Genomic DNA, 27,115 nt, shown 5'->3' with positions numbered 1-27,115 from the left:
GATAGACAGAAAGAGAAAGAGAAAGAAAAGGGGTAAGGGTGAGAGATCTCGAAAGGGCGAGTTTAAATCGAGGACAGACACGATTCTAATTAAAGCAGCTTGCCTTCTTCCTACATATATATACTTGCAGTTATTGTTGTAATTATCGTCGGCGCGTGCAGTTGTAGTATAGCACTTGTTGTTATTGTTTGTCCTGAAACTTCTTCTTCGTCTTTCCCTCTCTGTTTCTCTCTCTCTCTCTCTCTCTCTCTCTCTCTCTCTATCGCGCGTGCACTTTCCAACTCGTACGGTGGGCATTCGAGTTTCGTTGTAATGCGAACTTCTACGTGTTTGGCTAAGTGGCCTTGCTATGCTTGCATTGGCACTCTAATATCGAGGTGGCAAACAACAACAAAAGACACGAGATCATACACGCAATAGTTTACCGCCAACTTTATTGTTTTTTCGTTTTGTTTTTTTCTGTTTTTCTTTTTTTTCCTATTTATCTGCTGCAACTCGCGAAGACAGCATTTTTCCATTGACAATGCAATCTCTCGTATTTCTCGAAAATTTGGCCGTTCGATTTTCTTTTCCTGATCTTTTCACCGACGAAGGGAAAATGGAAAAGGGCTTGAAAGTATTCGAGACATATAAACTTTTCGACGTTGAAATATTTCATGTACGTGTGCGTTGCGTTGGAGTACCTTCGACAAGGTCTTACATTTTATATGAAAGTTGTAAGTTCGCAAATGTTAAAAATCTCTTTGTCAAACACATATGCGTATGCGTTGCTTCCTTCCATAGTGTCTAACAATAAGTGTATTTCCTTTTTCGAACATTTTGCAATATGGAATGTTCGAGGAAATGCAAAAAGCTTTTCTTGAGCCAATTGTTCGATACGATGTTCTCTCGAAGGTTCCGTAATTCTTTCTCTTTTTCTCATTGTCTCTGTTCTCGTTCGAAAAGCATTCTTTTTTTCTCTCTCTTTTTCTTTTCCATTCTTTTTCTCTTCTCATAGTCTTCTCCTCACGTATATTCGTATCCAACCAACCAATTCGTTCTTGTTTTCCTCGTGAATTTGCCAGTTGCGGTTTTCGTTCGAGCAGCCGGTAACTGCTGCTAAAAGTTTTCGTTACACCGACGTTCTACGATTCGACGCCGTTACATAGCAGGGTAGTATAATAGAATTTGTTGCGAAAGTTAGGACTCTCTCTCTGTCTCTCTCTTTCTCTCTTTCTCTCTCTCTCTCTCTCTCTCTCTCTCTCTCTCGAGTACTTGCAAGCTTTAGCTCGTAAACTGGCCTATGGCCTCTGCTGTTATGGTGCTTCGTTAAACCCCATTGCTTTAACACTTTACTCTTCGAGGGAATCGCGATCGATGCGATGTGACGTTTATGGTTGGACCTTTGTAAATGGCAACCTTTTTCTTTCTTCTCGTTTTTAGGAAATAGAGCGAGAAGAGAAAAGAAAAGAGGCTCGCTCGGTAGACTGGATTCGAATTACAGTCGGCTTGTGGTGAAATTGTGGAGCTGACGTTGATGTTTCTCCAACGATCCTTTTACTAATATACCGATGTTTCTATTCTTATCGTTGAACACGAACAAGGAGGATAAAAAATTGTAGTTTGGATGGTCTGGATTAAGGGCACGAAACTTTTTCTTATTTTTCTATAACAACAAAATATTCGGATGTTCGTAATATACAGATCATTAATGATTTCATATACACGTAATGATTTTTTAACGTTTATTTGAATAATTATAAAACATTGCAATTTGATTATTTGATAATCGTTTGATTGCAAACATCCATCGATCCTTTTTAAGGAGCAGGTTTTTACAAACACTTAACAGAGTGGTTCTCTTAATACGGATAGAGATAAAACGAGAGACAGAGAGAGAGAGAGAGAGAAAAGAAGAGAGAGAGACAGAGAGGGAAAAAAATTTCTGTCACTGTACATTTGACAGGATAGTATGGAAATAACGAGAACGTATATTCGTTCGGGGACTATCGACATTAACAATTCGAACGACGGATTAGCAGATTCGACAGAGATGAATTTATCCTCGTTGCAATGGGATTCCTCGGACACGTGATGCCTATACGATTCGATTCTCCCATAAAATGTCCCTGATCGATGGTCACGTGTCCGGAATTTCATCAAAGTACTTTTAATAAGCCCTTATAGGACGCTACATCGGATATATCGAAAACGATGTATCGTATCTATAATTCCCTCAAAAAGCATACAATCGAAATTGTATTGGCACATATATAATTTTACATTTGAAATATCTATAAAATACGAATTTCTAAAACTTTTAACTCAGATTATTAAAAAAAAAAAAAAAAAAAAAAAATTACAATAACCATTAAATATGTTAATAATTATAATTTCATTGATATTAAATATATTAATAATTAGCAGAAATTTTGCCAAGGAGATCAACTTTTTCAGATGATATTTAATCAATTTAAACTTCGTTTATAATAAAATCACTCAACAAACATCTAGCTTTTATTTTTATTCCGAGAGAAATGAAGATCCCATCTTTCCCACCTTTTTATTACGAACTCAAGTAGATACGTTCACATATGTAAACCCATTTAGATTTCGTATAAGTACGAAAAATGGTTACGCCTAAATGTCATATGCTCCTTTACATGTCAGACGAAGTAAAGAAATTATAGAGAAAGCTTTTGTCGTATTTATGTCATTTTCTCGGTTAGAACGTATCGCGTTCATATCTCACCACGGTATATCTCTCTCGGGTATATTGTCGAAACGCGTACTATTAGAAGACGCGTCACCTTCGTGGTAGCCCTCCTCCTTTCTTCGATATTCTCGCATAGGTGGTATTATGTGGGACCACGTGTACGCGATGTACATGGCAAATATGCTGTCTGTGTGTTCGTAGAAGCTACCGGTCGAGCGGGGAAGCCGGTTATTAAAATCGTGGCTGGAATTACGAGCTCGAGGATGAGTGGGAGCGAGATGGAGAGAAAGGCGTTAAGGGCATTAATCACGCTCGTGTGAACGGGAAGACCCTTTCTTCGACTCACTCTTCCTCTCTTTCTCTCTCTTTCTCTCTCTTCCTTCCTCTTTTGTCCTCCTTTCGTTGAATCTATCACGAGTCTTCAAGCCAGCACTACCACATCTACTGTTTGGTGCACCGATCGAAACGTCGACTAACTCGCGGCTAATTTCTTTCCTGAGGGTTGGACAAAGTGGCTACTACTACTACTGAGAGTAGTGGATAGAGAGGGGTGAGACTCTTGCGAGGGATGCTTCTTTGAAAGACGAAAGCCTGTTGGGGGCTTTCACCGTTCCTGGACGATTACTTTCTCGCCGGGTAATAAAGCACGAGGGTTTCGATGAAGATGAGAAAGAAAGAGGGAAAAAGAGAAAGAGAGGGACACACAGAGAAAGAGAGAGAGAGAGAGAGAGAGAGAGAGAGAAAAAGTTGACTTCAAATATCGAACTACTTTGTCAGTAGAAGCGTGAAAAAATAGAGAAACATTTTATGAAGATATCGAGATGTGTGAGTCAAGACAGAGGAGAGAGAGAGAGAGAGAGAAAGAGAGAAAAAGAGAGAATTTATTGTATTTTATTTCTAACAAATATTTACTATTAGATTAGTTAGAAGAGTGTCGAAGGTTTATTTCCTAATACCGAAAATAACTGCTGATTGAAGCGATTAATTATGAAATCTGAGTCGATTGACTTGCGTTAGTATTTGTTCGTATGATATAATATTTCATATATCTATGTCAAACTTATCGATTATTTTGTGATCGAATGGTCCGTATATTATATTGACAAACTAATCATACACGTAGCATCACAAATAACCTGCAATTGCAATAATTAAAGTGTAATTTTAATTACTTCGCGGACACTATTCAAAATGCGATTTGTAATTCAAATGTTCGTCAAATTGGACGTTTTTGTTAGAAAAATTGTAACTATGAAATAAAGCGAATAAATGTTGTAATATTAAATATGTTACAAAGAAATTTCTCTCTCTCTCTCTCTCTCTCTCTCTCTCTCTTTATCTCCCTTGCATATTTATTCTAATAATAGCTATAAAAGATATTAAACGCATGTATCGATTTATGTAAAACTTGTTCGACAGTGAAAGCGTTAAATTGGCCCGTAGTACGCTAAGCGTGCGACACGCGATCCTTTCAGGGAGTCGTGAGCACATCTTAGCTCGACGTTGCAGAAACTTTTTACATGACATCTGGCGAAAGTGGGAGTTGGCTAAGGGCGAGACACAATCGTAGGAGATAGTAGTAATGGTGGTAGTAGTAGTAGTAGTAGTAGTAGTAGTAGTAGTAGTAGTAGTAGTAGTAGTAGTTGCTCGTACGAAGTCATAACGTGACATCTGTTTGGAATGAGCGAAAGACGACGACCAGAGAAAGAGAGGAGAGAGAAGAAGAGAAAGAGAAAGACAGAGAGAAAGACAAAGAGAGAGAGAGAGAGAGAGAGAGAGAGAGAGAGAGAGAGAAGGAAAGTGTTACGAAATCATACAAGAAAGACAGACAGAGAACGAACTAAGCGGAAATTCGTGCGAGATAAAGAAAGATTGTATTTAGTTCGGACAATACGTAGTTTTTGGTTCTACGCTTGAGTTGCGTCGGAGTTTCGAGCAAGAACATCAAGATGTCTTTCTCATGCTCTCTCTCTCTCTCTCTCTCTCTCTCTCTCTGTTCCTGTTTCTCTATCTTTTTCACTCTATCTGTCTCTCTTTTGGTTCTAGCTCTAACACCAGAAGACCACATTATCCAGTCTGGAAGGCATTATATCCTCTGTGCGCGTATAACCGAGCCACCAGACCGCAGCTCTACGTCATTTCTCTCCGACGAAAAACCCGGTGATCTATGCATCTTACGTAGCGAGGATCGTTTTCAGTTTTTTATAATCTACGTACGCGATCTCTCAGTTGTACTTCAAAACGGGGTATATAGAAACAAAGAGAAAGAGAAAAGTGAAGTACACTTTAAATTCCAAGGATGAATTTTATAGAAAAGATTTCGAAAAAAAAGAAGTAAATATGGGGCAAATTTTTTGTGATTTTATCATTCTTTTTCTTCTCTCTCTCTCTCTCTCTCTTTCTTAGTTTCCTTGATATTATTCCTTCGAAGATCATCGACGACGTTTCTCTTGGAAGAGTATGCTACGAGTTTCGCGACATTAGCGTTAGTAAGATGTATTTTCATTGATGGTTACTTAATGGCAGTTTCGAAGCGACAATTAGAGAACGACAGATTTTCGGGGTAATCCGAGCGAGTGACGGAAAATGAGATAGCAAAGGTTGGATCCGGAAGGGAGTAACGAGAGAGAAAGAGAAAGAAAGACAGAAAGAGAGAGATAGAGAGAGAACGAGAGAGAGAGAGAAAGAAAGATAGAAAGAGAAAGGCAACTATCTCAAGGCTAAAGTTTCCCTATAAATCACAAAACGGTTTACGGATGTGCCTTAGTCGTTGGCGTAGCAATGGACGGAAGAAGGCGTCGCGACGCGTCGCGAATACGCGCTCCCGAGTTAGTTGCTGAGAATGTAATGGATATTAATGTTCCTTCTATGCTGATTTCGTCCGTCCCGTATACATAGGGTGACTTTGGATTTTAATATGGAAAGCTCACCCTTGGAAAGGAACGAGTGAAATCGTTGAAGGAGACGCTCTTTCACGCGTATAACAATCATTTTATTTCTACCCTCTTTCTTTCGTCGTTCGTTCACTCACTAAAATGATAGTTTCTTCCACTAAACGGTTTCGGATTTAGACATATTAAATATTTCTTAATACTTTGACAAAAATTGCAGCTTTTAAATCTGAAAACAATAAAGAAGGTTTATATGTGTTATTTGTAATAAATAAATTATTACATTTTGTATTAGAATTTAGTAATATCTTTCTGAACGTGCTTACAAGAATTTACTCGATACGTGATATATTTATTTATATGAACTATGTTACTATTTTTGTATTTTTAATCTTTCAATCCAATATTACCTGCAACCTCTTTACGTTTAGTCTTCGTCGACGTATAAAGTATTTCGATACGTCTTCCCTCGTACTCGCAAGACGATCGCAAAGTGAGCTAAAAGTGAGATAAAAGTTTACGACGAAAAATTGTCATTTTCCTTCCTTTTCGACGAATCCCGGGAAAGTGAATTGCAAGCTCGAAAATACGGGTGAGCGCGCAAAGTAAAACGGGTATTCATTTGGCGTACGGTACGTACCGATTTGCAATTTCGAAGTTATTGCTGAGAAAGATTCGAAGAGCTTTGCCGTAGAGAGACAGTTTCCTTAAGTCCTCGATCGACTGTCCTTCTAACTTCAATCACATTGCAAGAACGTAAATTTAACTTTTCATCAAGTTCTTAGTTCATGTCAATAAGCGTCTTGTTATAACAAAAAAGCTTTCGTTTTTCTTTTTCTTCCTTTCTTTTTTTTTTTTTTTGGTTCTCTCGAACAAAGATGACAAATCAACGATCTAAAGAAGAAAAAAATGTGGCCCATTTATGTCTTTTCATGTGTCGATAACAAATCGAGGTCGTGCATACACATATATATATATATTCGCCATTGCAGTATGTTTTGTAACTCAAAATGAAGTCCTCCTAGTTGCATCCGTAAAGTTTCCTGATTAAAACTGGAGTCACCCCGTATACATTCGTTCCGCTCGTTCCATGGTTTCTCGCGGATTTCTAGATTTCTGTGGGATTCCAATCCCGCTCAGAGGTTTATCCGTTTTCTCCGTCTCACTTTCTCTCTTTTTCTCTCTCTCTCTCTCTCCCTCTCTCTTTTTCTATCTTTCTCTCCCTTTGGATATTTGTCGTTGGATGAATTCTCTCTCTCTCTCTCTCTCTCTTTCGTGCTCCTACTCTTTTTCCACAACGTCGAATCTTCTTTTCCCTTTGCTTTACCGTCTATCTCAACGCGCCCGAGCGAGCTTCGCTCAGAATTATGGGTCCCTACTTCGAAAGGAGCGTCGCCATTGAGATTTGTCCGAGATACTTTCCCAACTGCTCGTCATTCATTTTGAAACTGGACCTTTGAGGGACTTAGCAAAGTTCGAAGAAAAATTTTATCAGGAATTTACGTTTATTCTATAGCAGATGATTACATTTGATTTTACTTATACTTAGTTATACTTTGATTGATATTTTTTTTTAAAACATGAAGAAAGGATAATTATATTTTAGAACGCCGTGTAGAATCGTAAGAATGTTCACATGTATTTCAATATTGCTATTACCTTGTTTCATTTCTCAAGATTAAAAAAAGTGAAAGGACTAACGTAAGATAGTATCGTCCGACAGGTTTATAAATCTCAATGACAATAAAGTTATTCTTGACGTTGTCCTCGTTACGTGTTTATTCCCATGAAATACTAGGAACCGGTTCCTTAGAAACAGTATTGCACCTCATACGAAACTAGACTTCACAATATCTTCATACTTTCTACGTGACGGACAAAAGGCTTTCGAGAAGAAGAAAAGATTGATATCGGGAAAAAAGAAAGGATGAGAATTTTTCTTAGTCGTTTTTGGTGTACAAATGGGAAAATAACTGATACTTGGATTTTGTTGGGTCAACGATTTTGGCTCGACGATTTTCTTTCAACGAACCCTACAGACACGATGAACGAGTTGATCAACCCTCGGACGTGATACAACACTTTCGTTCTTACGAACGTCAGAGTGGCTTTCGTAATTTATCGTAACTTGACGGATCGACGAGACTACCGGAGAAAGTTATTGCAATTTTTCTATACGAATTTCATTAATTTTCATTAATTTTCTTCTCCATTAACAGTTAACAACAATAACAATAATAATAATAAGAATAAAAATAATAATGATGATGATGACGATAATATTTCTAACTTTATAAATGGTGTAGAAAAGACAGAAAGCAGAAGAAATAATAGACACCTATTTCAAAAACATAAAGTAAAATTTGCACGTCTCTTTCTTCTTTTTTTTTTTCCTTCTGTCTTTCCTTTTTCTTTTCGATCCCTCTAAGAGTCCATTTTCAAGAAAAATGAATCTAAAAGTCGGCCGAGTTCGCTTCGAACTCCAACTTCGGCGTAAATTACTATGTGGGCGCGAACGTTAGATGGCTTGCCCTCGGTAAGTCGATTCAGCCATCTTTGATCGATGATGCGAGCAAGAGAGAATTCGCCGAGGAATCACGAGGTAATATTCCCTGTGGAATACCATTTCGACGGATGATACTTTATGGAGAAGGATAGCTTAACTGGCTATATTAGATTCATAGTAAGAGTGGCTAAGATTCATCGATTGTAAAGATATTTTATGTAAACTGACAAGAAGATAAATGATTAAAGTTTCGAAATCGTTGAGATCGTTGAAACAAAAAAAATATATAAAAAAAATTTATTTTAACGTAATAAAAAATAATAGAATATTACGATTGTTCGTTATTTTTGTTATTTCATTCGTTATTTTGTTTCGTTGTAGGTTTTCGTGACAGATGGATCAATAAAGTTTCAAAATTAGCGAGATTGAGGGAAAACATTGATTTCGGGCTAACGATTCGGATCATACACAGAGCAACATATATAAGGTACAAATGAGTTCCGTTCGGCCCCTTAAACCCTTTCCACAAATGCCTCTGATGTGGCTCAACGTTGTTTCCGGTCCTAAGCTTATTCGGGTAATTTTATCGTTCATCTGCCAGCCAACTGGCTGGCTTCTGCTCCTTCGTGACAACTAATTTATTTGGTCACGAGGAAAAGAAAGAAAAGGAATAAAGGAAGAAATAGCGGCGAGGAAAGAGATTGAAGCGAATCGGAGAAAGACATAGAGAAAGAGAGAGAGAGAGAGAGAGAGAGAGAGAGAGAGACAGAGAGAGAAAGGAAAGGCAAAGTGAAAGGGTTGTTACACAGAATCGATAAAGAACTTCTACGAATTTCATTCTTCGCTCTATATCGTTCTTCTTTTCGATCAAGAGAAAGAAGGAGAGAGATAGAAACAAGAAAACTTTCGGTGCAGCCGCTTAGTTACAGTGACTTTCGCGGATAATCCTCTTGCCAATTTTACAAAATTATGTTTCTTGGCCTTCAGTGAAGTTTCGCAATCTGCACAAGATCGAACTACACGAAGTTGACCGCGTGAGGACTTTTCTCTAAGTCTCTTAAATATACTTACGTATACATAATATACCAATCTACATACTTATGTAACATATATGTATTATTGTACATAACGTAGCTAGTATAAAAGCAAGTTCCATGAATAATAGGAGACTAGGTAGGTCCTTCTCGTTCGTATTGTGAAATTTGCATAGTCTTCTATCAGACGAATAATTATATATCAAATTTAATTTATTTTTAAATCAACATGTTTAACATCGATTGGAATATATCTGTTCGATAATAACATAAAAACGACATACGCAGAAAGAACAAAATTATGCAAGATGTTCTACTTTAATACATTATGAATAATCTGAAAGTTATTTTCTTTTCACAGTGTTTAAATGAAATAACATATGAATTTGTTATCTATCAGAAGTATCGATATCGATGAAATTCATGGGAGCATCTTTCATTGTTCTTTCAAAGTATTAATTCTATTTTTTCTCGATCGTCGACAGTCGGCAGTCATTCGACAAGACATTTCTTCTACGATTTGACTATAGGTCGATTCGCAATGCGGTTGTCTTTAGGAAATTGAAAAGTTTCGTCAATTCGAAAGCATCGTTGGCGTAGTTTAAGAGCCCCCTTCGCTGAAGTCACGAAGTCAGGAAGAGACGAGCTCTTTGGGAGTGCTTTTCTCAGGATTCGACGATGCCAGTGACTGCTGCTTGCAAAAGATGAGATATCAAAATTGTTTTAAACTTCTCGATCGAATTGACGAGTCTTTTACCACGGATGTCTTCGAAGAGACGGATTAGAGAAATTCTATCGAGGGCAACGGGTTATAACTTGTTACGAGTCTTTGATAGCTTCGAAAAGATTAGAGTTTCTAAATGGGATACTCTGTTTTTAGTTTCCTCGTATATATGATTCTTCTAATGTCGTTCGTTTTATATTGTCTAATCTGTTAAATTATAGAATTTCTTCAAATATTTCTTATTGTCAATTCCTCCTTGTCGATTATCTTTGAAATTAATTTAATTCCGTCTTTATAACTTTAAGTAAAAAATTATTAAGATTTGCCTGATCATATTCTTATTTTAATATATACCAACGATGTACTACTTTTATTAACATCATACACACACACACGCACACGTACGCGCAGGTTTTGTTAATATCTTGTACATGCCAACACGTGTGAAATTAATACGAGATCACGTTCATTCGATGCAAATGAGAGCCTACGTCTTCGCAACTAACGAGCGGAAAATTGGAACAGATCGCTCGTATATTCGTCTTAATATCCAGCACGGTATCCATAGGACGTAATAAGGGCTCGAAAATCATTTAACCTCGCGTTATAAATTTTCAGCTCGTGTCTCTCTCTCTCTCTCTCTCTCTCTCTCTCTCTCTCTCTCTCTCCCTTTCTCTTTCAGTACCACGAGAGAGCGTACATCTTTGTTATTCACGACGAGGCGTGGTTGTAACATACAACCCAAGGTGATATTGTCTAACTTTTGCACACATGCCGACTCGTCAGTTAGGAGAAGGTCACAAGAGAGGGCTTCTTCAAGCGAGGATGTGGGCGCCAGAGAGAGAGAGAGAGACAGATAGAGAGACAGAGACAGAGAGAGAGAGAGAGAGAGACAGAGAGAGAAATAAAAAGAAAAAGCGAGACAGTTGGCCTCTCCCTAGCTGTTTACGAGGTGGGAGCGGTCCGTTACACTTCTAATTGCAAAGTGGACCTGCTACCAAACAAGCAATGGAATTCTCAGTGCGAGAAGCAGTGCCGGTCGACGCCTACCATCGCATTCCGCTGTGTCGAACACCTTCGGAAAGGGGTGTTCCCGTGCGACGTATATGCTTCCTATGCAAATGACGCACGCGATGGCACTAAGCTGGTGTATGCTCCAAACTTCACTCCCTGCTGAGTATTCGGACGAGAAGCCAGAGGAGCCTGAGCGATACGAAAACGTTCAGGTCTAGCGGAGGCTTTAATCTACGAGTAGATATATACATATACGAGCTGGTTGTACCGATGTCCCTTTAATCCTCCGTAAGAAACCTTTCACTCGACATCCAACTCGATTATACCACTATATGTATTTATGTATGTATATGCTAGTCCTCTGCAATATCATATAGAACATTTTGATTGTCTTAGTTCAACTGGAATTTATAAATACAGAATTCAATCGATGCTGTTAGCTAGTTTCCTCCTCTGTTCTTTTATAACGAACTTTTGGATCAGTTGAAAAACCGATAACCAAGATCGTCCTCAGGGAAAAGCAGAAACTAATAGATCGAGAAAGGCAAACCAAGTCGAATTCGTAAGAACCTTTTAGAGTCGGCAAGCCAACGTCAGAAGAGAGATTACCCATCCATTATTTTAGGATAGGTAGAAGAGAGTCCGCATGTGGGAGAGCTTCGTGGTAGTAGTAATGGTGTTGGTTGGTTTGATGGAAAGCGTTGTGAGCGTCGAAGATAAAAGATCCTAAGGACCTTCTAGTATCTAGGGAACTCGCGGTCGAGCGATCACGCTGATTCGAGTGAAACAGAGAAAGAGAGAGAGGGACAGGCAGAGGAAGATAGAGTACGATTTTTGGGGATTATTTCGCGAAATAAAAAAAAGAAAAAACAGGAAAAAAGTCAAACCCTGATAACTTCGTGCTTCGTTATAACTCGCGATGTAGCGACATTCGATTCATTTCCGTCGGGCGAAAGGATGTAATTAATATCGTCGGTCTGGCTTTCGAATTCGCGACTGCGCACGTTCCTCTCGTCGTTGGTCTCTCTCGCGCCGGTCCTCGCGTCCTCCTCCCCAACACCTCCTCCACCTCCTTGTTACTCCGGCTCGCTCCAACCACCCCCTCATGGGGGTGGCTCTCGTCGTCGAGGTTCGAGGCTCTCAGTCGTGCCGGGAACTCGCTTCGTTGCGGGGTGACCTCTTCTCTTCTCGGTCAGGTACGTCGCGTTTTCCACGTCGAACGTGACACTTCTTTTACATTACCGATAAAAGACAAGTAAACAATGTTTTTTGCTTTACCGACGATCGACGCGTTATATTTCTAACTCGTTCTTCCGCGTGTTATTATCGGATAGACTTCATCATCGTGAGAAGCGAAACAATATCGTTTTGTTCGAAAGAGGTCTGAGATTGATTGGTCCGAGAGAACATTTTTTTTATATCGAACAATTTAGTAGTGTCCGATTGTTCAAGAATGTTAATAATCAGCTACCGTCGTAACATTCTTGTATTTATGTGATCCGAAGGAAATCTAGGGGAGGTCCTGGCAAGAACGTGTCGATAAGAGGAACAACTCTCTTGATCCTTCCTTGATCCTTAGGTGTTTAATCATAAAAGGAGACAAGTATGAGAAGCCAACCGATTGACCAAGGTAATAAGGAAAGTTTTGACCGCCGAAGAAATGTCTTAAAGATATGTGCCGTTCTTACGTTGAAAGGGACGTCTCTATTTTCCTAAGAGATTTTCTACTATATCCATCTAAAAAAGTCCAATCGCGTTTTGTTAGACCTGTCGTAAAAAAGAAAAAACCGATATCCCTCTCTTTCTCATTTCTTCGATGTAAAAGCATCGAGACGACCAACACGATATCAAACACAAAAGAGACAGTTCGTTGTTATCGACGTACGACCGAAGATCAAACGAGAGTTTCGTTCCTCGTCAAAGACTTGTCTCTTTAACTCGGAAATCCAGAGATTCTCTTCCGGTCAGTCGAACTTACGATGTGTGTCCTTCTACTGGGTTTCTATCACGAAGGAAAAAGAGGAATCTGCAGGTACTAACTCTCATCGTTACAAAGGAACACCTGTCATATATCGAACGTGTTTTATTTTCCAATTAGAAGAGACTTTTATCGACAATCGAACAAGGTATATAAATATCTTATTCGTGAATTTCTTTCAAAGCAATAATTAAACACGCGATATATATATATATATATATATATATATATATATATAGTACTACTAGTAGTACTACTACTGCTACTACTGTATAAGAGAGCAAGATAATTGAATATAATTAACGCGACTGATAAGACAGAGCAAGGGTTGCGACTTCGTTTCTCCTCAATTAGCGCATTAACATCTTATCGGTCATCTGCCGGTCGATCTCGGATTGCACTGTTACAATTTGAACTTACCGAGAGGACGTATAATTGACGTAACCGTGCGAGAGAAAGAGAGGGAAGAGAAGAAGAGAAGAGAAAGAAAAGAAGAAGAAAAAGAAAAAGAGGAGAAGGAGGAGGAGGAGCAAAATCGAAGGAAAAGATAAAACGCGAACTCGTGAGAGAGTTGAACGTGCTCGCCTTGCGTTCTTTGTCCGAGTGAGGAAGAGGAAGATAGAGCGAGGGAAAGAAACAGAGAGAGAAGGGGAGCGAACGAAAGGAGTGAGAGAGAGAGAGAGAGAGAGAGAGAGAGAAGAAACGAGAGGGTGAAATCTAGGTGAAGCTCAACGAGGAACGATTGACAATCCCGTTTCATTGCAGTTTGCTCTGTTATTGTCCGCGCGTAACCTTAGTTTCTCCTTCTCTCTCTCTCTCTCTCTCTTTTTCTCTCCCTTCTCTTTGTCTTTCTATATCTATTTATCTATCTATCTATCTATCTATCTATCTGTCTCCCCTTATTTCATCTTCTTTCATGCACATTGAAACGGCTTTTAACGAGCTATTCTCTTACGCGTTAAAGAAGACAAGCGGTCCTTCCTCCGTTACTTGATTTTGAAATTTCCGATGGATGTTCTCGATCGATCGATCGATCGATCGATCGATCCGTGGGATGATTTAACGATGGTATAAAAAAGAAAAAGAGAACGGAGAGAAAAAGTGAGAAGACTGAGAACAGGGGAAAGGGGGAGAGGAAAAAGCATAGGAAGTACGGTATGACGGTGTATCCTATCGAAGGGACTTCCATCAGGATCTTCTTTGGTTCATGGCACGAGACGAACGATTTCGCATGAGTACGCTCGAGCCGCAAGCGCGGAAACTTATTCTACGCTCCGAACGATTTTCATCGTCATTATTTCCGTCTCCACGCGCGCGTGCAAAAGAGTGAGAGAAAAGTAGTAAGAGTAAGAGAGAAAAGGATAGAGATAGACAGACAGACAGAGTCGCTGTGACTAGAATCAAGACGAGGGAGGAAAGATTTCGAAATTCTGCTATGTCTGCAGCGAGAAGGATCGATTGATCGTCAGATCGAACTTCGCCAAGAAGATAGAAGAGGCATAGGAAAAAAGTGAAAAAAAGGAGAAAGAGAGGGAGAGAGAAGGAGAGAGAGCGAAAAAGAAAGAGGGAAAGAGAGAGAGAGAGAGAGAGAGAGAAATAGAACGGATAAAGGAAAGGAGAGCATGCTGTCTTGGAGCACGTGACGAACGGAGTTGTTTCCTTTTGGCTTCGAAAGGTGAGCTCACGTTTTTCTTTTAGAGATTCTATTCTTTTTTTCTTTTTTCTATTTTTCTATCTTCCTTTTCTTTTCTTCATTCTTGAATTTACAGAAAGAAAACGACCGTTTCTCATTGTATTTCCGTGTTCGTTCTTGAGAACGAAGGGATGTTGGAGGAACGACCGGTGGTGAGATCCACAGTGATAAATGCACACTTGCTGTGGAATAAGAATTTCTTTATATATACGCGATGTCTTCTGTCGTGACCTCCAGCCTTTCGTCTCAACGGAATTTCTCGGTCTATTACTTTCTTACAGCTGGCAGTGATGTCGGTGGTTTTTTTTTCCAAATAGATCGTGTATCCTTGAATGATCAAATGTACGCTCAAAATATTGACAAGATCGATATTTATGAATCTATGTTAATGAGTCATTCATTAAAGACTTTATGCGAGATATACGTTCCAATATTTTGGATATTAAAAAAAAATTGTATTGCGAACAAAGTTCGTTCTTAATAATTTGTTCGATAAACACGAAAATATTAAGGATAAACATTAATATTGTTTCATTAGACGTTTTAAGAATCTTTTTTTTATTCTACGATTTAACAATATACGCTTTATTTCAATCGATCTTGAATTCATCGAGAAATTCCGTAACAATTTCGATAATAACCAGCGAATATACTTTTCGCCTCGATCGATCAACGTGAAGTACTTCCCTCGGAGGCAAGAACGAGCGAAGAGAGTAGGAATTCAACGAAGTTCTCTTTGAAAGTGCTCGTAATTTAGCTCCTCGTATCGAGTAATGCTGTGTTACGAGGACATCGTCTCATAACGCCGTCTCATAACGCCCCGTGGGGGCAAGCTCGGATTTTCCGAAACGCTACAGTAATTTTGCTGCACCTGCGTCCATCGAGAAGACAAGAGAGAGAGAGAGAGAGGATATGTGTGTAAGAGAGAGAGAGAGAGAGAGAGAGAGAGAGAGTGAGTGAGAAAGGGAGAGAATGTGTATATATGTAAGAGAGAGAGAGAGAGAGAGAAAGCATGTATATATATGTAAGATAGAGAGAGAGGGAGAAGAATGTGTAGATGTGTGAGAGAGAGAGAGAGAGAGAGAGAGAGAGAGAGAGAGAGGAAGGTCGACCACGTTATTAAGGGTCCCACGTCCTCGCTCATTACGCCACCTGAGAAAACCACGTCGTACGTTTTGGCTTATCTCCATTAGGCGAGCTGGAATTACATAGGCCCATGGTATATGTAAACTCGAACGTGTACATGTAGCGAATGACTATGGATATGTTCGTTCGAAACACGTAGGATACTTTAGAACCAAAGTGAGAATCGAAGGATACGATACTATCGATGCATATTGTGTGCGAACGAGTATAATTGGGAGTCTGTATGCTACATGTGTATATGTGATGTGTATGCGATGGAAAGACTTGTATCAAAAGAAGATATGGAAAGAACCGTATCACTTTAACAAGACATCCTTGATTACCTTAAGAAAACATCTCTAATTTATTAAGCTGTCTTATAAAGAGAAATCCAAAGCTACCTCGTATTACTACGATTCATATCGTCGATAAAAATAATATCCCTTGTGACATAGTCGAGGATAAGAGTTTCGTTACTGCCAAGTTATACTTGCCTGCCATGTATTATAAAAATGGACTACTCGATTGTAAGACGATGATATCGAAAGCGTCTCTCTTACTCACTCGCATTTCTCAGTTATCTTACCTCCCACCGCTTCTTTCCTTTTACTTCTCGTTAGAGCCTCGGTTAATTATTTATCCGAAACCTGTCTGGGACGCGCCGCATGGAGAAACGGCCTGGTAATTAATTGGAAGTCAGGCGCAGTGGCTGTAAGTGAAATACTGCCGAGTGTTGGCCTCGCTTCGTGAGACAAGTTGATGATTCCTTCGGATTTATTCCTCATATTAGCTGATAGAATTTTCATTCTTTTCAACTACCGATCGACGTATGCAAGCATAGATAATATTATCATTTATTGCAGTAAAATATATCGTTCGTCTTAAGATTACATCTATCGTGAAACTATTTACTTTATGTACTCGGGTAAAAACCAATTATACGTACCTATAATAGTAATTCGAAAACATATTTATAACAATATTTCAGTTACCTATCACATTGAAATAAAATAATAGAAATCCTCGTTATTATAGAGTGAAAAATTAGTTGACGTAAGACTAAGTTCGATCATAAAAAGTAGAATAATAGCGATTAGGATTAAATGGCAAAAGAAAAAGAAAAAAAAAAAAAAAAGAAAGAAAAGAAACGAAAAATAGATAAAAATAACGTCGAACGGCTTGGTCTTCTTTTCTTCTTTTTATTGTCGCAGAAAAATTCCTAATGAAAATTTTGGGAATAAATTAGGTACGATTAGAGAGTTATGCGATAGAAACGATTAGAAGACGCGCGACGATTTTACAGACCGAAGGCTTATCTACTCGCGTTACTTCGCTCGGAAGGCCATTGATCCCCTCAGGGTCAGTGCGAGGTGTAAAAGACCCCTTAATCAAAAGCTTCCTACTACCGATATTAGTCAACGTCATAAACCTTCCTGCCGCTTGGCGTCATTATTTAATCCGAACGTGTGGCCTACGCGAACCGCGACTTGTATTAACTCCGACTCTGCTTGGAATTTAGTGCTCCTCGGAATACTTTATCACTGACCTGGATCATTAAGGGTGCTCTTTTTGTGGCTACACCTCTTTTTTTTTTGTCTGTCTTTTGTATATGCGTAATCAGTGCCACTGTATTTTCTCCTTTCTTTCTTTCTTTCTCTCTTTCTCTTCCTCCCTCTATCTCTCCTTTTTTTCAATCTGTCTCGCTTTTCTTTCATTATTCAGTCTGTATTATCCATCCAGACGCACGAAGTACCTATATCTTACGAATGAAAAACAAATGTGACCGAGATATAAAATACAATTTTTAGCGCGTTGATCCTTTTAATTATAAGCGTAAAGTAGAATAATTATTCGGGAAAGCTTCTGAATACATTTATTTAATAACGATAAACTTTCTATGAAATTAATCTCTTCCAATGCTAATCGCGTTTAATGGAATTATTTCGACGTTAAGAAGCAAGGATAAAACTGGATTGTATTTTTATAACGTTATGTTCTGTTTCGGAGTGTTTATCGCTTTAAGTACTAGTCTAAAAAACTGTTACTGGACTTTCTATGTCGCCGAATAAACCAACGGCATCGAATGAAAAGTTGAGATGAGACATGATAGAATACGCGGAGCCTTGGAAATTGTAAAGGCAGCTCGATGGTAAGAGAGTAAAGAGGGAGAGGAAGGAGGAGGAAGCGATAGCCCGGAAGCGACCCAGTTCTTACTACACCGTGCGTCAGATAAATTGGATCCGAACAGTTTTACCGTAAAACACTCTGTTTCTTTCATCTATTTCTTTTCATTCTCTCTCTCTCTCTCTCTCTCTCTCTCTCTCTCTCTCTCTCTCTTTCTCTTTTCTTGTTTCTCTTTTCTACTTTCAACTTCGATGCCATCAACGGCAATCTCTATTTGTCAGCTTTGGAAAACTTTGATTCGATATTTGGAACAGTGACTTATATCGTGTTACAAGCACAAATCATCCGGTACATTCTCGTTAAGATCTAATGCTATCAAGTGGAAAAATCTATTGTTTTGGAAAATAAAAATTTTCTTTCATTCGTTATAATAACATTTAAAGATAAAAACATTATATATATATATTTTTTTTTCATTAATGTTTCATAGTACGAAGAAGTACACTATTCGATTCAAATCTTTATACTCCGATGCGTTCTCTTATCATGCGAATATGATACACAGTTTATACATAATGGGTAGATCGATTAGTAAGTTTATAAAAGCATGCGCGAATAAACTGCAAAACAATTAGTAGAGCAAAGTTTCTAGAATTTCATGAGTACATTATATTCGGCAAATTCATTCGTATTATATTCATAGAATGATAGTCGTTAATTGTTATCGTTAGATTAACGTACCAATGTAAATCATTACTTCGTTCTATATACATATGCTAAGTAGGACGTACGTGAATCAAGCATGCGCACGTTTGTACATATGTACATACATGTATGTATATATATTATATATTATATATATATATATATATATATATATATGTATGTATATATAAAACGTATTGCATCTGGATTCGATTTAGTACCAGTACTTTATGAGTTGTACTTAACAAGATTAATTAACTGGATTTGGCAAGAGACTTAAAATAAACATAGGTATTCTCTCTTAGAGAGGTCGAGTAGAGGTTGTCGTTATTCGCATAAACGAACGTGGGTATTGTTGATATCAACAGAATAAATCTTGTCTCGCGTATCGCCTCAGATAAACTATTATATTTTTTCGAATAATATACGCAAAGTCCGTCGTGCTTGACTTTGTTTTTCTACGGCGTCCACGGTCTCGTCGAAAATAATAATATTTTCGAGATGCCGGACGAATTCGTCTCTTTTATCCGAGCACATTTCATCGCAAATCTCTTTATTTATTTTTCGAACTACGATCCTCCGTACCGTTTCTCCCTCTTTTTACTCTTTTCTCTTTTTCTTTCTTTTACTCACCTCGTCTTCTTATTCTTCTTCTCCTTCTCCTTCTTCTACTCCTTTTCTTCTCGTTCGAATCGTCGTGGAAAGATCGTCGACTGTCTAGCGTGAAATAGAGGGTCGCCAACATGGTCGGCGAGCTCAAACGCCGAGGGTTGAACCTCGGTTAAAGACCGATCGTTAATCCAGCGTTAAGTATTATATAGTGGCTGCGAGCAGTGACAAGTCAATTTTATTTATGTATGTACCAGTTTCTCTATCTCTCTCTCTCTCTCTTTATATCTTTTTCACTATATCTCCTATTCTTTCTTACTCTCTCTCTCTTTTTCTTACTTACTTACTTACTTACTCACTCACTCACTCACTCACTCACTCACTCTTTCACTTATTCAGCATCAGCACAGAAATACACAACGACCGGCTAAATATCCTCTCTCGGTATAAAGCGCTCGGTGCGACTTTACTCCTGAAGACGATTCTGGAGACGTTCCAAGCGCGTTCAACGCTCGAAGCCGAACGACCGCCGTCCCTTTTTCTTACTTTTTACTACCGTCTACCATCGACGTGGAAAACTAAATCTCCTTGCGATCCGTTGCCAGTACTTTTCTATTATTTTCCGGATCTTCTACTTCAAATCGAACGATGCTTTTCGACGTTCTTCTTCTAAGATTCCGATATGCTTTTTCTTTTTTCTTTTTCTTTTGCTTTCGCTTTATTCGAAATGGTTAATCGAATAATCATTTCTATTAATCAGTTTATATATTTTTTTCGAAAGATATCGATTCAACGTCGTGAGATGTAATTTATATAATGATATAATTTTATATATATATATATATATATATATATATATATATTTATAATTATAACGGAGATACACGCGCAATAAAATAATTTTACGCTGACGATGTAATACGTACGGAAGAAGAAAGTATACTGAGGCTTTACTATGATTATGACTCATTTCAAGATATACAAAAAGACAAACACAGCGCAGAATATAAACAAAATACTTTCGACCTCGGTGGCTCCTGCTCGAGTGACGACTTTCTGAATGACACATACATTTATTTTGGTTCGATATACGAAGAATTTAAATAGAGATCGAACATCTTACGTCATCATCGAAACTACAGACCACAGTCAATAATTAACATAATATCCTTATACGTAATTTAACAACAAAGAAAAAAGAGATAAGGAAAGAAAAGAGAAAGCGAAAAGAAATACGCACGCTCACATATCGTTTTATCAACAATGTTACTTATTAGATACGTAATTTTCTCTGAATTACTTCGAGCTCGGTGAAGCGAATTAAAAGAAAAAAAAAAAAAAAGAAAGAAAGAAAACCAGCGAGCAAACAATAATTCTTGGCTGTATAAACGTTAAACGCGAGTCTAGAGGTTATAGGTATAGGAATACCGTGCGAATTAAAAATATTTTTTCGACGGTTGTTCTGAGAGCGGACGCTTTCAGTAAAACGCGAGGTAAGAGTGGCAAAGCGATATTACCCATGAATTAAAAGTACGGACTTCGCCGCGGGTCGAATATTTCCGTTAGGTACAGCAGTTTCTCTCGAAGAGCACAAATATCGGTCTTGTTAAGCGAAGTCGCGATTCGCTCAGCGACGGCCCTTGGCACCGGCCTCAAGTTTGCACTTACCGTATTAGGTTTCGTCGAGGAGGTGAACGTACCAGGCATGGTTACACAGACCCTCTCTGCTACAACACCGACCAGCATCGGTAATTATGGAAATGGTCTGCATTGATCGTGCCAACCTCTACGGTCTTATTCGAAAGTGACGGGAAAATAATTGCCATTTTTTTTTTTACGAACGAACGACCATCGTTAGCGATATCTCTTTTTCTCTCTCTTTCTCTTTCTCTCATTTTTCTTATTGGCCAATCTGGATTTCAAACGATCATTATCGATTTTGTTGAAAACGAACGGAGTAGTTATATGTTTTTATGCGGTTTCCCTGCATAATACATTTTTGATATATATGTATATATATATATACATATATATATATCGTTTTAAGTAATTAACGTTAATTCGTTATTAATTTTCTTTCGCGATTTTTAAAAAGAGATTATTTTCGGATCAAATAGAATGTTGAAATTTGTTGCGATTAATACCACATTGATATCCCATTGGTTTTACAATCAAATACTTCGAATTCAATGCCGAGTTTTGTTTGACGCAGGTCTATAAAAAGATTTAAAATATATTATATCGGGCGAGAGAAAAACAGTTTGTGAAAAAACGCGAAACTATTTACCTAATGAGACGAATGTCTCTCTATCTCTCTCCCTCTCTCTCTCTCTCTCTTTGAATTCTTTTCGATGACCCAGTTTCTTTCTAAAGGTATGTACACACTTCTGCTATAGAAAGTTCCTGCTTTTTATGAATTCAAGTTCTTCACGCCAACGCATAGCGATGTTTCTCGCGTGTACGACAAAAATAGAGGAAAAATAAGAAAAAAAAAAAAAGAAAATAGAAAAAAATTTTTACATGTAAAATAGCGAGTTGCAAAACATAAGATTGTTTATAAGAGTTTGGTTTGTTATGCCGTATGTAAGATTAAAAAGTCGGCAAACATTCTTGAAAAAATTTTTTTCCAAAGAGGCTTTTCGGTCATCTCTCTCTCTCTCTCTCTCTCTCCCTCTGTCCCTTCTCTTTTATCTTTCTAACTCTTACCCATACTTCATTCGCTTTAACCGACTCGTCTTGCGTGAAAACGGAGCAACGAGGCTCATTTTCTGGAATTTTTCAAGACTCGCCCTTAATAGAAAGTCCTCAAGGTTGCAGTTTCTTCCTCTTTTCATCATCCTCCTTCTCCTTTAACATCATCTCGTTCTTCTTCTTCTACTTCTTCTTCTTCTTCTACTTCTTCTTTCATCCTTTTCACTCTTCTCCGCGACACTCGACATCCCGTTTTGTTTACAGAACGTGGTTATTCAAGGGTAGACTCAACTGAGAAAGGGTTCGAAATGGTAGAGGGAAGGGATGAGGAAAAGCGAGAGAAGGATCAAGAGAGCGACTAACATAAGATAAAGAGACAAACAGAGAGAGAGAGAGAGAGAGAGAGAGAGAGAGAGAGAGAGTAAGAGAGTAGGGAGAAAAGCAAGCTCGGCCTCCGCAATCAAACAACGATCACGCCCCTTAATGACCAAGTGACTGTTGTTGCTCCTCCACTCGTATCGGAGCTGTTTCACGCCGTGGGGTTGAAACAGCTGCGAGTGACACCCCCTTCTTGTGTATACTCTCTCTCTCTCTCTCTCTCTCTCTCTCTCTCTCTCTCTCTCTCTCTCTTTCTCTATCATTTTCTCTCTTGCTCTATCCTTATCTTTCTCTGTCCTTTATGTGTCTTTCTCTATCATATATGTGTAAATCTCTCTATCCCCCTTCTATACTTGATCCATCTTCTTGTACCTCTTCCTCCTTCTCTCTCTTTCTATCTCTCTCTCTCTCTCTTGCTTTCAACAGCGGTAACCGGTTCCCTCGTGCCGACACCCCACACGTAATTACTGCCGACTACCGACATGTCTCTCCTTCCTCTCAGAAATTTGCATTATCGAGCTTCACTGCTATCAGAACATGGTAGACAAAATTATCCTTCCAACGATTATTATTATTATTATTATTATTATTATTATTATTATTATTATTGTTATTGTTATTGTTATTATTGTTATTTTCATTACTACTATCATCATCATTATCATCATCATCGAAATCGTCATTATTACCATTATTACTGTTATTTTTATTAAAAAAACAATCTCGCTTTCATTAAGAAATAAAAATCAAAGTGATCGAATCTCGTATCACGATTTTTTTTGTTAGCGACGTTAATACGTCGTAAAAAGTCTATTTATTTTTCGGACTCCATATATTCGACTCCTTCGAAAAGAACAACGGCTTTATCTTTTGAATAATGCGGAGCAGTTTCTTTGGCTCTTGGCTTTGGTTGCACGATATCGATATTGCTTCTCCGATCGGTCTCGCCTCTCGACACGGAACTTCGTTCGAATAGGCGAAAGCAGAAATGACGCGGAACGGGATAATCCGTGGTAAAGTGAACGAAAAAAATGATTAATGGAGGGTGGAAGGAGAGAATGTTGCTCGTAATATCGGTGCAGAAACTACATAGCGACATTTATACGACGACGAAGTACGAATAAGTCCTCGGTTTTTGTACTCTCGCACTTTCTCTCTTTATTCTCTTCTATAAACGTAGACGCACGATTATATATCTGTCTGCTACTCTGCTTTAAAATTGTCATCGATATTTTGATCGTTACATTTTATCGTTCGGAATCCAATTGCATGCATATTTAAATCAGAATAAAATCTTTGGATACTATATCTTGATATTTTTGATATTATCTTGGAGATAGGGAAGTCGTAACAATGTTTATTTTATTCATTTCATTTTTTATTTCTTTTTTTTTTTTTTTTTTTTTTTGTAATGGAAACTGATATTTTAAGCCGAATAAAAATTGTAAGTAGAGAATATCAAAACGAATCCAACGAGCACCTTTACTGTACCTTTTCATCGATATTTCATAAAGTTGTTGCCATAAAATTATTACAAATTGTATAGTCTCAATATGTTATTTATGTTGAAGAGCATCGCTCTTTAAATGATTACAACTTCAAAAATGTATAAACAAAAATAGATAAATAAATAAATAAATAAATAAATAAATAAATAAATAAGAAAGAAAAACAAGAATAAAGAATTGATTAATGAATACATTGGCTATCGGATGGTTAAATGAAAATTGATCGCATTATTGCGATTACACTATTTGACTACATCGTTATAACTGATACAAATAAACATCAATAATTGTTCTGTTCTTTATATCAAAATTATTTTCTCTTTTACGCTCATTTCACCGATGGATAAAGTCCACCTTTTAAACGATCGGAAGATCGTAATAGGGAAAGGAAATACTCGGAAGAATGTAAACAGAAATCGAAATGACAAATCGACAAATCGATGTCTGCCGTTTCTTCTCTATCGCCGGCGAAAAGACAATACCACAGTACTTATGGAAATCATAGCTATTCGTGTTATCTCCGTTAAAATCCTCTTACGTTAATCGATACTTACGGAGTTCTCTTCTCAGCAACTCATTCGTTCCAATTCGAAATTCGCATTTGGATTATAATACGAATTAAATATCTCTGCATTTATTTCTTTTACCTGAAGTTGTCGTTTATTGGTATACGTCAAACTTTCCGTAAGTAAATAGCAATTGTCAGAGAAATTTAATGCTTAATAAAGTCATTAAGATCGAAAGTTATTGTTCTTTTATGATATCATAATAAAAAATATATATATATATACAGCTATATAACGGGCATATTTCTATTACCGTAGTTTACAAAAAAAAAAATGGATTTAAAAATATAATTTCGTTAATCTTCAAACCGTGAAAATTTTTTCTTTGATATCAAAAGTCTGAAAGATCGAGATATTGAAAATAATATATAGACACTGTATATACCTATATATCGTACAATTAATTTTACGAGTTCTACTTAACGCGAATCGTTATTTAATCTTAATTATCCCCCTTGAATATGATGTTAAAGGACTTTAGTCTAGTTTCACGCTTGAGATTTTTTGATTTGACTGAGGATTGACACGTTACATGAGTTAAACGAGAAGAGTATAAGCGAAGCGTCGTGTATGTATAGTAACTAAATGAATCGCGATAGAAACTTCAATGGAAAAACAATATCCTAGCATGTGTATTCTATCGAAACTCTTTACAATGATAAAATCGAATATATTGGTTGTACTCCGCATCTGTCGGTGGTGATTTTTGTTCCGATTTTACTAGGATATAGGTCGGGAGGGAACTTCCTCTTCTTCGTTCGGTCTTCACCGTCTGTTCGAAAACCATAAGATTCTATGGTAAAATCACCGTTATAGAGAGGAAAGAGAGAGAAAGAGAGAGAGAGAGAGAGAGAGAGAGAGAGCAGCCGTTGGAAAGCAGGAATGAAACTGATATCTATGTAAATCGGACGTATCTCTATGTATGAGCAAGAATCGTTGAGTATTTATATACATATGTGTTTGTATGCATATATGCATATGTATTGTACATATGTAAAAAAATATATGTACATATCTACTCAGCTATACTGTAAATATTTTCTCGTGTACGTACTACCTAGGTAAAACTACGATATCGTAGGAAGCGAATTTTTTAACTTTGTTACTTCGAGTAACCATCGGACGTATCTGGTACTACATAAGCCCGTGTTTTTCAGTGCGAAACGAAACTACTTGTCAGGCTACGAATCGAGTGCCTTCTCATGCGAACTCTCCAGTAAACATTGCGACGGTGTAAACTGGGTTATCGATTTACGATGTTTCCTCGATTTCGAAATCGAAACGAGCTGTAAACTCATGTTTGCCAGAAGGAAAAACTCGTACTACTACGTTCGCTTTGGAATACATTTCGGTAGTACAATAGGAAAGATGAAAAATGAAAAATCGAATAGGAGAAATGAATGTTTCGAGTTAACAGAAGCGTTATCATAGAATAAGAGAATAGTTATTAAATTTCAACCTATGGTATGTAAGATGTACGAAAGCATTCGAATTATTTAGATTCGAATTAACGCGTAATATAAAAGTATATACATAAATCAAAGAAGAATCTATGACGATGAGAATCGAGATATCCGACGATATTTTCTCCAAATATCTTCGGTAACCGTCGACTCAAATCGAACGATCGATTTACAATCGCTGAAGCGTACCAATGTATATGTATGCATTCGCGTAACGTGTCAGGACGACGACGACGACGATGAAGGGTAAGAGGAGAGGGTGAGAGGAAGGGGAAAAGGGAGGTTGCACGTTGTGTATCTACGACGCTTATCAACAACGAGTCTCTATCGCGTATCATGCGAGCCGCGTTTACAACGCGTTGGCCCGCGAACAATAGTGCACAAATCACCCGTAACCGTTTGCGTGCGTGGCCATTAACCATCCTGGCACGTATACGTGCGAGGACCCGCACGCCTATACTACACCTAAGCGTCGTCCTGCGAGCGAGCCCGCATCCGTTATCTTTTGTCTCCTCGATCTCGTATATTTGTCATAATCCCATACGCCGCACCGTGGTCCACGAACGGATGATGCCTTCGGCTGCGTTCCTGTCGATCGACGTGGACCTGCCTGTATTGTCATTCTCTTTCTCTTTCTCTCTCTCTCTCTCTCTCTCTCTCTCTCTCTCTCTGTTTCTCTCTCTCTTTTTTGTCTTTCTTTTTGTTCTAACGAGAAGTTATTTTACAATTAATAACCTATTATCGTTATTATTGAATCGATTTATGTTGTTTTATATATACATATATATTTTATATTATATATTATTATATTAATATGTATATAATAAACTGTATATAGTTTATTACATATATATATTATTTTTATTATATTAATATATACACGAATGAATTTATTGTAATTATATATATATATATATGCATATATAATAAATATATCGATGGAACTATCAAAGATCCAATCTTTCCTAAGCCGAATTTCGCGTTATCATCAGAATTATGACAATGGAATCATATTCAGTCAAACACGTGATATCGATGACGAAGAAAAGGAAGAAAAGAATCGGATATATGATTTCGCTTAGTCTCGATTCATTAGAATCGTTTTGATAGTTGGCGGATTTATTTTACGTACTACAAATACGAGGTAGATAAATTATTCTTGTTGAGATAGAAATTTATTGCAATTCGATATTAGAAAACATTCTCAAAATTCAAGATCATTCTTCGTGGAAGTCTATCGAAAGTATAGATAACGATTCCTTTATATTGACTTCTCCTTTATCTTTTGATCTTTAGAAATTCTTGATTATTCCCTTATTGAGAATTTATTATAACTCTTTCCTTATATACGCTCATTTATATTTTCTAATCTTAATGTGGCGTACGTTGTACGATAATTATTCTATCTGAT

General features: G+C 37.6%; 2 protein-coding genes across 3 annotated transcripts in view; one reads left to right on the top strand and one right to left on the bottom strand.

Annotated features, from left to right (window-relative positions):
* The window catches only part of LOC122637873 (proto-oncogene tyrosine-protein kinase ROS), a 196,278-nt gene that overhangs the window by 80,298 nt on the left and 88,865 nt on the right, over positions 1-27,115 (bottom strand). The gene's annotated exons all lie outside the window — the stretch shown is intronic.
* Positions 14,398-27,115, top strand: part of LOC122637874 (inactive histone-lysine N-methyltransferase 2E) — a 394,264-nt gene continuing 381,546 nt past the window's right edge. Inside the window, exon 1 of one of the 2 annotated variants that reach the window (XM_043830362.1) lies at positions 14,398-14,517. The gene's annotated coding sequence lies outside the window, so the exon portion shown is untranslated. The remainder of the gene's footprint in view (positions 14,518-27,115) is intronic. The other variant, XM_043830364.1, reaches the window with a different exon arrangement.

Source organism: Vespula pensylvanica, chromosome 2, assembly GCF_014466175.1.
Source record: "Vespula pensylvanica isolate Volc-1 chromosome 2, ASM1446617v1, whole genome shotgun sequence".
Classification (NCBI taxonomy): domain Eukaryota; kingdom Metazoa; phylum Arthropoda; class Insecta; order Hymenoptera; family Vespidae; genus Vespula; species Vespula pensylvanica.
This window is presented reverse-complemented; position numbering and strand designations above follow the sequence as displayed.